This window comes from Acomys minous, assembly GCF_964271855.1.
Source record: "Acomys minous genome assembly, chromosome: 13".
Lineage (NCBI taxonomy): Eukaryota > Metazoa > Chordata > Mammalia > Rodentia > Muridae > Acomys > Acomys minous.
In genome coordinates, this window is record NC_140495.1 from 71,492,193 (window position 1) to 71,500,816 (window position 8,624).

General features: G+C 39.5%; 1 long non-coding RNA gene across 1 annotated transcript; it reads left to right on the forward strand.

The window, feature by feature from the left end:
- The first annotated feature begins 284 nt into the window (after positions 1–284).
- LOC311581754 lies at positions 285–8,347 on the forward strand. Its single transcript, XR_014773883.1, has 2 exons — positions 285–420; positions 6,521–8,347. It is a non-coding gene; the product is annotated as an uncharacterized lncRNA (long non-coding RNA).
- Positions 8,348–8,624: the final 277 nt, after the last annotated feature.

Genomic DNA, 8,624 nt, shown 5'->3' on the forward strand with positions numbered 1-8,624 from the left:
GTTCACAGAACAAATCATTAAAAACTTGTGAAAGGTTTTTTTAAATATAAAAACTAGTAATGCTGTACAAATAATTATTTCTTTTAGAAATTTAAATTTTTTATTTTATGCATGTGGGTGTTTTGATTGCATGTATGTCTGTGTATGTATGCGTGTGCCTGCTGTTCATGGAGGGCAGCAGAGACCAGAGTTCTAGACAGTTTTCAGCTACCATGTGGGGTACCAGAAATCTTTTAACCACTGAGCCATCTCTCTGGCCCCCAAATAATTTTCCTTCTTTTTTTTTTTTTAACAGTTTCTCCAAATTATTTATTAGGATGTCTGACTCAAGGAACTACAAAAAGCATGCCTCCAACTATATACACAGTTCATACTTGACATGACACTTGAAAATACTGGACCCAGAACTTAAACTGCAAGGTAGGTCCAAAGTGGGAAAGTAACTGGACATGGACTGAGGACAACAGCAGCCAGACAAAATGGTCAGACCACAGGCTGAATCATTTTCATTCTTAAAAGAACACAATTGTTCATAATATACATATCTTGTCTAAGATACTTTTGCCATACATTGGAAAGTCAGTGAATGATAATTCAGTGTATACCATAGGCTTTATGTAAGAACTCAAAATATAAAAAGATACCATGGCATTTTGTGAAGACCCCATTCTCCATTGGAAGCAGAGGAAATGGGCATCTGCAAAAGTAGACAAAAGCCTGGGGAAGTGATGGTGGTGATGGTGGTGAGGGAATGAGTTGGAGACAAATAAGGAAGTGGCATCATAGCAGAATCTACCATCACACTGGATGTATTGATGAACAGTTTGGGGATCAGGCAACGCTGCTGGGTGAAATTAAAAAATGTCAAGGTTAGAGCAGTACCACAGGTCCATCACCCTATAGACCACAAGTCTATCACCCTATAGACCACAGGTCCATCACCCTATAGACCACAGGCCCCATCACCCTATAGACCACAGGTCCATCACTCTATAGACCACAGGCCCCATCACCCTATAGACCACAGGCTCCATCACCCTATAGACCTCAGGCTCCATCATCCTATAGACTACAGGGCCCATCACCCTATAGACCACAGGCCGCCCCATCACCCTATAGACCACAGGCTCCATTACCCTATAGACCTCAGGCTCCATCACCCTATAGACCACAGGTCTATCACCCTATAGACCACAGGCTGCCCCATCACCCTATAGATCACAGGCCCTATTACTCTATAGATCACAGGCTCTATCACCCTATAGACAAGTGTATAGAGAGCTAACTACATGTGGTACGCTATATTAGTCCACATTTTTAAAGAACCCTTGGTTTGTTTCCCAAATGGAAACATGAAATTATCCAAACTGTAAGTACTAACTCCGGGACCAGTGGCTCACATGGTGAAGCCTCTTTCAATTCCGACCCCTGGTTTTAAATTACTTTCATAACATAGGCCAATCATTGCCTGATGGATCCTCTTACATCTGTTCTATTTATTAAAAATGTGGACTAAGTTAAAGGAGCCATCCAGCACACTCACTGAGCAGACCCTGCCCCTCCCTCCTGTTTAGGTTCTACATTAGGCTCTTGCATTTTCACCTCTGGGTGTGGATGGAGTCATGACACATCCCTGTCTCAGCCTCAGTATCTGTAAAGTTAATAAAATCTTCTGCCAATGATGGAAATCTGTGATTTTTTTCTCTTGTATTTATGGACATTGAAACAACACAATTAGGGAAAATGCTTGAAATGAGCCTGGAGTTTTGTTTTTCTAGAGGAAATAAAAATGTTAAATTCCTGTCCAAATCAATGTGAATTTATTTCGTGCTGTGTTGATAATATATGTCTGACATTTTTTAAGGTGAAAAGGCTGCGTAAGGGCCCCTTTTTAATGCATAGCATGTCGATGCCCACAATTTAGAATTTCAAAGTGTGAATATCAGCCAAAATTATTCATCCTTCTTATTTTATGAATATAATGGCAGTTAAACCATCGTGCTCAGAGAATTAATTGCATGAACATTTTAAACTTAACTTTTAAGTGGCCTCCCGTTAAGATGTAAAGTGAATATCCACTTGAAGGGTTACAAATTAAAAGGTTCTGCTTTCAATAAAAATCAAACAGACAGTGTCCTTAAAGAAGCCAAGACAGTCCTCTGGTCATGAGCCATTCCAAGCAATTATTGATGAAGCAATGACAAGCTGTTCTGTGTACTGTATTTACGAGAAAAGTTTCTGCCTAACTATAGGAACACATCTAATATAAACCATCAATTTCATACACTCAGCGGGGTCTTTTCTGAGAAACACATTATAATTATAAGAAAACTTTATAGTATTTGTTTTTATTTATAAACCTGATTGGCATATGTGAGATTAGACTGATTTTCATTGAGCTCAATGTCCTACAGCTCCTGTTGTGTGTCTCATTTTCTCTGAGCACCACCAGCAGCTGGACCTTTAAGGAACTACCTGGGACACATCCCCAGACTTTCACACGCTCTCTGTTCCAAGGAAAACATGACAGACTAGAGCGCAGAGACTGAGAGACTTGCCCAAGCTTACACAGCCAATTGTGGTGGAGGAGCCATACATCCACCTGGTCACTGAGGTCACCATCATGCAGCGACATCCCTTTGTCCTTCTGCCTTGTCCAGAGCTTTTCTTGAGCTTCTCTCTCCTAGCAGTTACATTGTCCATTTCCAGGCTTTCAGGCCCCCTCAGTATTCTAAGTAGAGCTGTCTGCCCTCATTTGATGCATCTTCTTGGCCACTTTCCTTCCGCTTACAACCCTCTTCCTTTTTCAAAGCTGAGAGTGGGTTAAATAAACTCACTCAACCCCAACCAGAAAGAAAAATACCTTATACACCTTTTGAGCATTAGACGTGTTGACTGTACAACAATGTTATCCAAGTAGAACAATGCTAACCACGACAGCAAAATTAACAAACCTCCTGTTCCAGAGCCATCAAGTCGAAGCCTTGTGGTTCTCTGAGCTTCTTCTTCAGTGTCCTATTTTTATATGTTGTTCCAATCAATCCTACATGTCATTGAAGAAAATCCTCACGTTTCCTCTGTGATAGTTTGATGATTCAGTCACTATTTCCAGACCTAAAATCATCAGCACCCCACCCACACACCCATCCCACCCCCACCCCACACACAAAACCTAAACTATAGTCAGCATTTTTATCTGCTAGGGATCCCCTTTTATTTCTAAAATGCTGGCATGCATCTCTGGTGTCCACTGGAACCTTAAATTGAAGAAAATGTGAATATTTTTCTCCAAGGAGTCTCTTTTATTACACTCTGAGAGAGAGGCGGGCATCATCCTGCCTGACCAGCCCGAGAATCTCCATTTGCACTAGATTTTACACTGCTTTCCGTCTGTGGGCCAATGGAAGCCCTTCTGTGTTCTTTTACTAGAATGTGCGCATTCCCTCTCGCTGGTAGTAATTGTGTGCATCCTCTCTGCTGGCTCATCTAAAAGACTGTGGCTAGCATCATGCTCAATCACCCCTGAGATCGTTACACTTTTCTGTCGTTTTCTTCGTTGTGTACAAGGTGACCTCATTCTCTTAGCACGGAGTTGTGCTTAGTTCTTTAATCCTATCGGGTGCTGCTCAAACAGGTCAATGCAGCCAATTCAAACAGTCTGCCTTTTCTCATCTTTATCTTTCCATATTGTCCTGTCACTCTAGAGCAGCGCTTCTCAACCTACGGGTCGCAAACCCTTTGGGGTCGAACGACCTTTTCCCAGGGGGCGCATATCACATATCATGCACATCAAGTATCTTCATTACCATTCATAACAGTAACAAATTACAGTTATGAAGTAGCTGTGAAGATAATTTTATGGCTGGGGGTGGGGGAATCACGACACCATGAGGAACTGCATTAAACGGTCCCAGCGTCCTAGAGATGCCTTCTCACTTGTACCTCATATTTTTCTTACACAAAAATTTAATTTTACCAGTTTTATCCACTTGTATCAAAAAAAGTCATATATTCATTATACATTTTGAATATGCACTTAAAGATGAAGAAAAGCAAAATATATGTGTGTACATACATAATCTGCCATGTAAAATCTTACAATAGAAATAACTTCATATGAGTAAGGTTTTACTCTTCATAATAAAATATTTATTTTTAGAGGATTAGAAGATACTTAAATGTGAAGCATTAAAAAAATGATGCTTAACCACTGGAAAACAGCAAGCCTTTTTTTTTTTCTAGCTCTTTAAAAAACTTTTTAAGCATGCACAGTCAACACAGTGTACTGTAGCACAATACTAAATTGTTCCCTAAGGTTGACTGGCTTTTATTAATTTACATGGTGTAATGGTTATTAAACACAATAGTTAAGAAAAATAACAATTCTAGCAGACATCTGCATTTATTATTTTAGAAACAATACACAACAGTTAGCAATAGAAACTACTTCCCTTGACGTTTCCTAGGCCTTAGCTGTGCTACGCAGTTACAGAATTACAAAAGAAGTATCTCACAGTGTCACACGGGCCCAGAAACTGGTTAAAACTTCTTTTTTTTTTTTTTTTTTTTTTTTTTTTGGTTTTTTGAGACAGGGTTTCTCTGTGTATCCCTGGCTGTCCTGGACTCACTTTGTAGACCAGGCTGGCCTTGAACTCACAGTGATCCGCCTGCCTCTGCCTCCCAAGTGCTAGGATTAAAGGCGTGTGCCACCACGCCCGGCTAAAACTTCTACCATACACATGGGGCATTGGGAGTAACAAACATGAGAAGCTTTGGGTAGTTCCCACTGCAGCTGAATACACAGTGCAGCGACCCCTAGAGGAGCGAAGGTGTGTGACAAGGAAATGCACACCTTTATATAAACCACATAACACTTACCTGAAAGATTTGAGATACAAGAGAATCAAAAACTTCCAACCTAAAATAGTGGCTATATCTTTTTTAAAATCACCTTAGGTTTAAAAAAAAAAAGGATGGACTAGTGTCAAATGGGATACAAATAAAAGCCCCATAGAAAAGATTAAAACGTTATCAAAGGACCTAATATTCTGTTCTCACTTGTTGCTCGTTTTGTAATTTATTTTATTAATTATTTATTTACTCTGCACATGTACGTGTGTGCATATTTACGTGTGAGTGTGCATGTATGAGAGTGCCATGGTGCACTTTTGAAGGTCAGAGGATAATTTACAAAAGTCAGCTCTCTTCTTCCATTATGTAGCTTGTAGGGACCAAACTTGGGTTGTCAGGCTTGGCCGCAAGCACCTTTACCCACTGAGCTATCTCCCTGGCCCTCACTTATTCTTAGTTGTAATGCCACACAATTACTGTGCAGACAACTAGATAATGCGAGAGACAGAAACTCCATCTGCTACCTGTCACCAAGTCATCTTAATCACCCTGGTTTCTCTGCACATAAAAAGGAATTCAATTTGATACTGATCATTTGATTAATTAATAATTAATTAGTCAATTAATTGCAGTTGAAGGTGTCAATGGAGAACTCACAGCGTACGGAGAGTATTAATGGGTCTGTTTCCACACTGATCACCTGCGCATAGAGCACCAGCTGATCCTCACAACACATCCCATAGCATCCTATTCCATTCCTCATGTGCTTTAAATAAAGAGTGTTTGCAGTAACTGAGATCTAGGTACATTTTTTTTTTATTGTTTTTAGTATTTGGTCTCATTTGCTTTCCTTTTCTTCACATAAAACTGTAAGTCAATTAGTATTGAAAATATGCTCCTTGGACAGACAGTGAGCCCAGCAGTTGAGCATTCCTTAGGCTAAAAGTATCTTCTACAACCTCTATAGTTAGTGTAAGCTCTGTAATTTTTAAAAATTTTCTTTTGAGACCATAATTACATGATTTCTTTTCCTTCCCTCGCACCAAACCCTCCTATGTGCCCACCTCCTTGCTCTCCTCCAAATTCATGGTTTCTTTTCCTGTTGTTACACATGTGTGTATGTGTTTGTTCCTAATTACATAAATACAATCTTCTCAGTCCTTATGCTACATGTGTGCATATGTTCTCAGCTCCGGCAGTATTGTGTAATCAATTAGTGTGCTCCTCTCTGGGGAAGAGACTATTTCTCTCGCTCTCAGCATCCCTTAGTGCCTTAGTGGCCTGTAGTTCACAAGTTTTTAGTTAAGAAAATTAAAATATTTAAACATCATCAAAATTTTTTTCCTTAAGGTGCTATGACTTAAAAAGTATTCTAGAATCTGGGTGGTGGTGGTATGTGCCTTCAATCCCAGCACTTGGGAGACAGAGGCAGGCAGATCTCGGTGAGTTGCAGGCCAGTCTAGTCTACAGAGTGAGTTCCAGGGCCGCAAAAGGTTATACACAAAGAAGCCCTGTCTTGAAAACAAACAAACTTAAAACAAAAACAAATTTATTTTAGAGTGTCAAGTAGATATTCAAGCTTTATCTTGCCCTCATAATACAGGGAAGGGTTTGTTGTTGTTACTGGTTTTTTGTTTGTTTTGTTGTTGTTGTTGTTGTTTTAATACAGAAGTGTGATGGGTGTTCCTGGTTGTCAACTTGACCACATCTGGAGTTAACTAAAGCCCAAACAGCTGAGCACTCCTGGGACAGACTTTTCTTAAAACAAACTTTTGAGGTGGGAAGACCCACCTGTACTCTGGGCGGCCTTTACTTCTGCTGGCAGCCTATATGAAGGACACGGAAGAAGGAAGCTTGGTCTCTGCCTGTTTGCCCGCATTCGCACTAGCAAGCCCATTCCTCTGCTGGCATCGAGATTCCAGTGTATCCTGCAGACCAGCTGAGAAATCCAACCTTATGGCCTGAGAAACTACTGGACTCTTAGGACGTTCTGTTGGAGGACAGCTGCTGTTGGATTAGCTGGACTATAGCTAGTAAGCCATTCTGATAAATACCTAAATATATAAAAAAACTTTATATATATTATAAATTAATATTTACATATATCCTATAAGTTATGTCCCTCTAGAACCCTAGCTGTACAATAAGCCTATAAAAGAGCAGCCCAAAAGAAATTTGATTGAAGAACAAAGGTGAAAGGTGGTATTTCAGTGTTTTCCAAGATAGGTATAAAGAAAGAACTAATTTATACAGCAGATGCCCAATTGCTCATTAATTTCTAAACTATAAAGTGGTAGCAGATAGTCTGTGAATACCAACAGCCTTTGAAATTGAGCATGGAGTCTAGGAAGGCCTATTATCATGGACAGCAGAGACCACAGGTCTGACCCCTTCATGATCTGGAGACACCTGTGGTGGTCTTTCATTCATGCCCATGCAAGGGGCTTACTCTGCCTTCCAAGACACCCACATGATTCTTGGCCCCTACCTCCTCCTCTCAACTCCACTCCAGCCAGCCAGCGTTAGGGCTACAACATAGTACATCCCAAGATGTTCCACATGAAAACTTTAATTCAAGGGAGAAAAAAACCCAAGAAATTGTTTTCCACAAATAAACAAAAAAATAAATTTCACAACAGAATTGGCAAACATAGATGACATTTCTTACTTTCTCTAGAAGGAAAGCAAGAACAAACCTTTTAAAACATGAAAGCTTTTCAAACTAATTTCAGATTCCTCCAAACAACTACTCAGATGAGGACTTTAATGATTTCTCTAATAGCATCTCATTTTACATAGCTATCTGAATGCAAGAACAGAAAGTAAAACAGATCACTATAACTTGCAATAACCAAATGATATTTAAATGAGCCAGCATGTAACAGAACTGAGAAACATAAAAATAGCACAATAGACAGGTGAATCTTTGCTCCTCTGAATCCTTTCAGGAAAGGCAACATATTGTTGAACGTCATCGTGGTGAACACACTTTAAGAACTGGTGCTCATGAGTTTACAATGGGATAGTCATGTAAACTTTTGAATGAGAGCCATTTGCATTCATTAAGGCACATCTGAAACCTCTAGGCATTCATGTTAGAACTCTGCTATTAATTTCAGTGATGAGATTTTGAAAAGCAACCTGTCTGTGAACACAATCTACTAGGTGGGTTGGCTCCCTAGAACAAGGAGGGAGGCAGCTTAGTATTAACTGTCACCCTAGAGATCTTCCACACAAACCTGTTCCTGCAATAAACAGCATGAACCCAATGTTGAAAGAGGTGAGGAGACATACATTGCTAGGCTCCTAGGTCCAACACTCACTTTAGCCAACTTCCTCTGAAACTATCCCTGCCTAGAATGATTCTAGCATGTAAATTTTCAGCTTATCCCAGCATGCGCGTACACACACACACACACACACACACACACACACACACACACACACTGCATCTTACTCCAAACAGTCATTAAAGACCTGTGGATGTAATTATAATTAGACATTTTCAATGTTCTTCTTGTGTTACAAAACAGATTTTAGAGGAGTTTGAAGAGTAGTTCTAAATTTGCTTGACTAAATCGCTTTATCGTACACAGAGAAGTTTTACTTTAAAACAATTAACCAAATATTTTTTGTTCATTTAAACACATTTTTAAAAACAATTTGGCATGTAGGTTTATTTCCAAAATGATTTTTTAAAGGAATACATCACTGTATTTTTTTTTCTTCTCATCCCATCCTACCTTCATTCTTAGTAAATTATGAAAATCAAG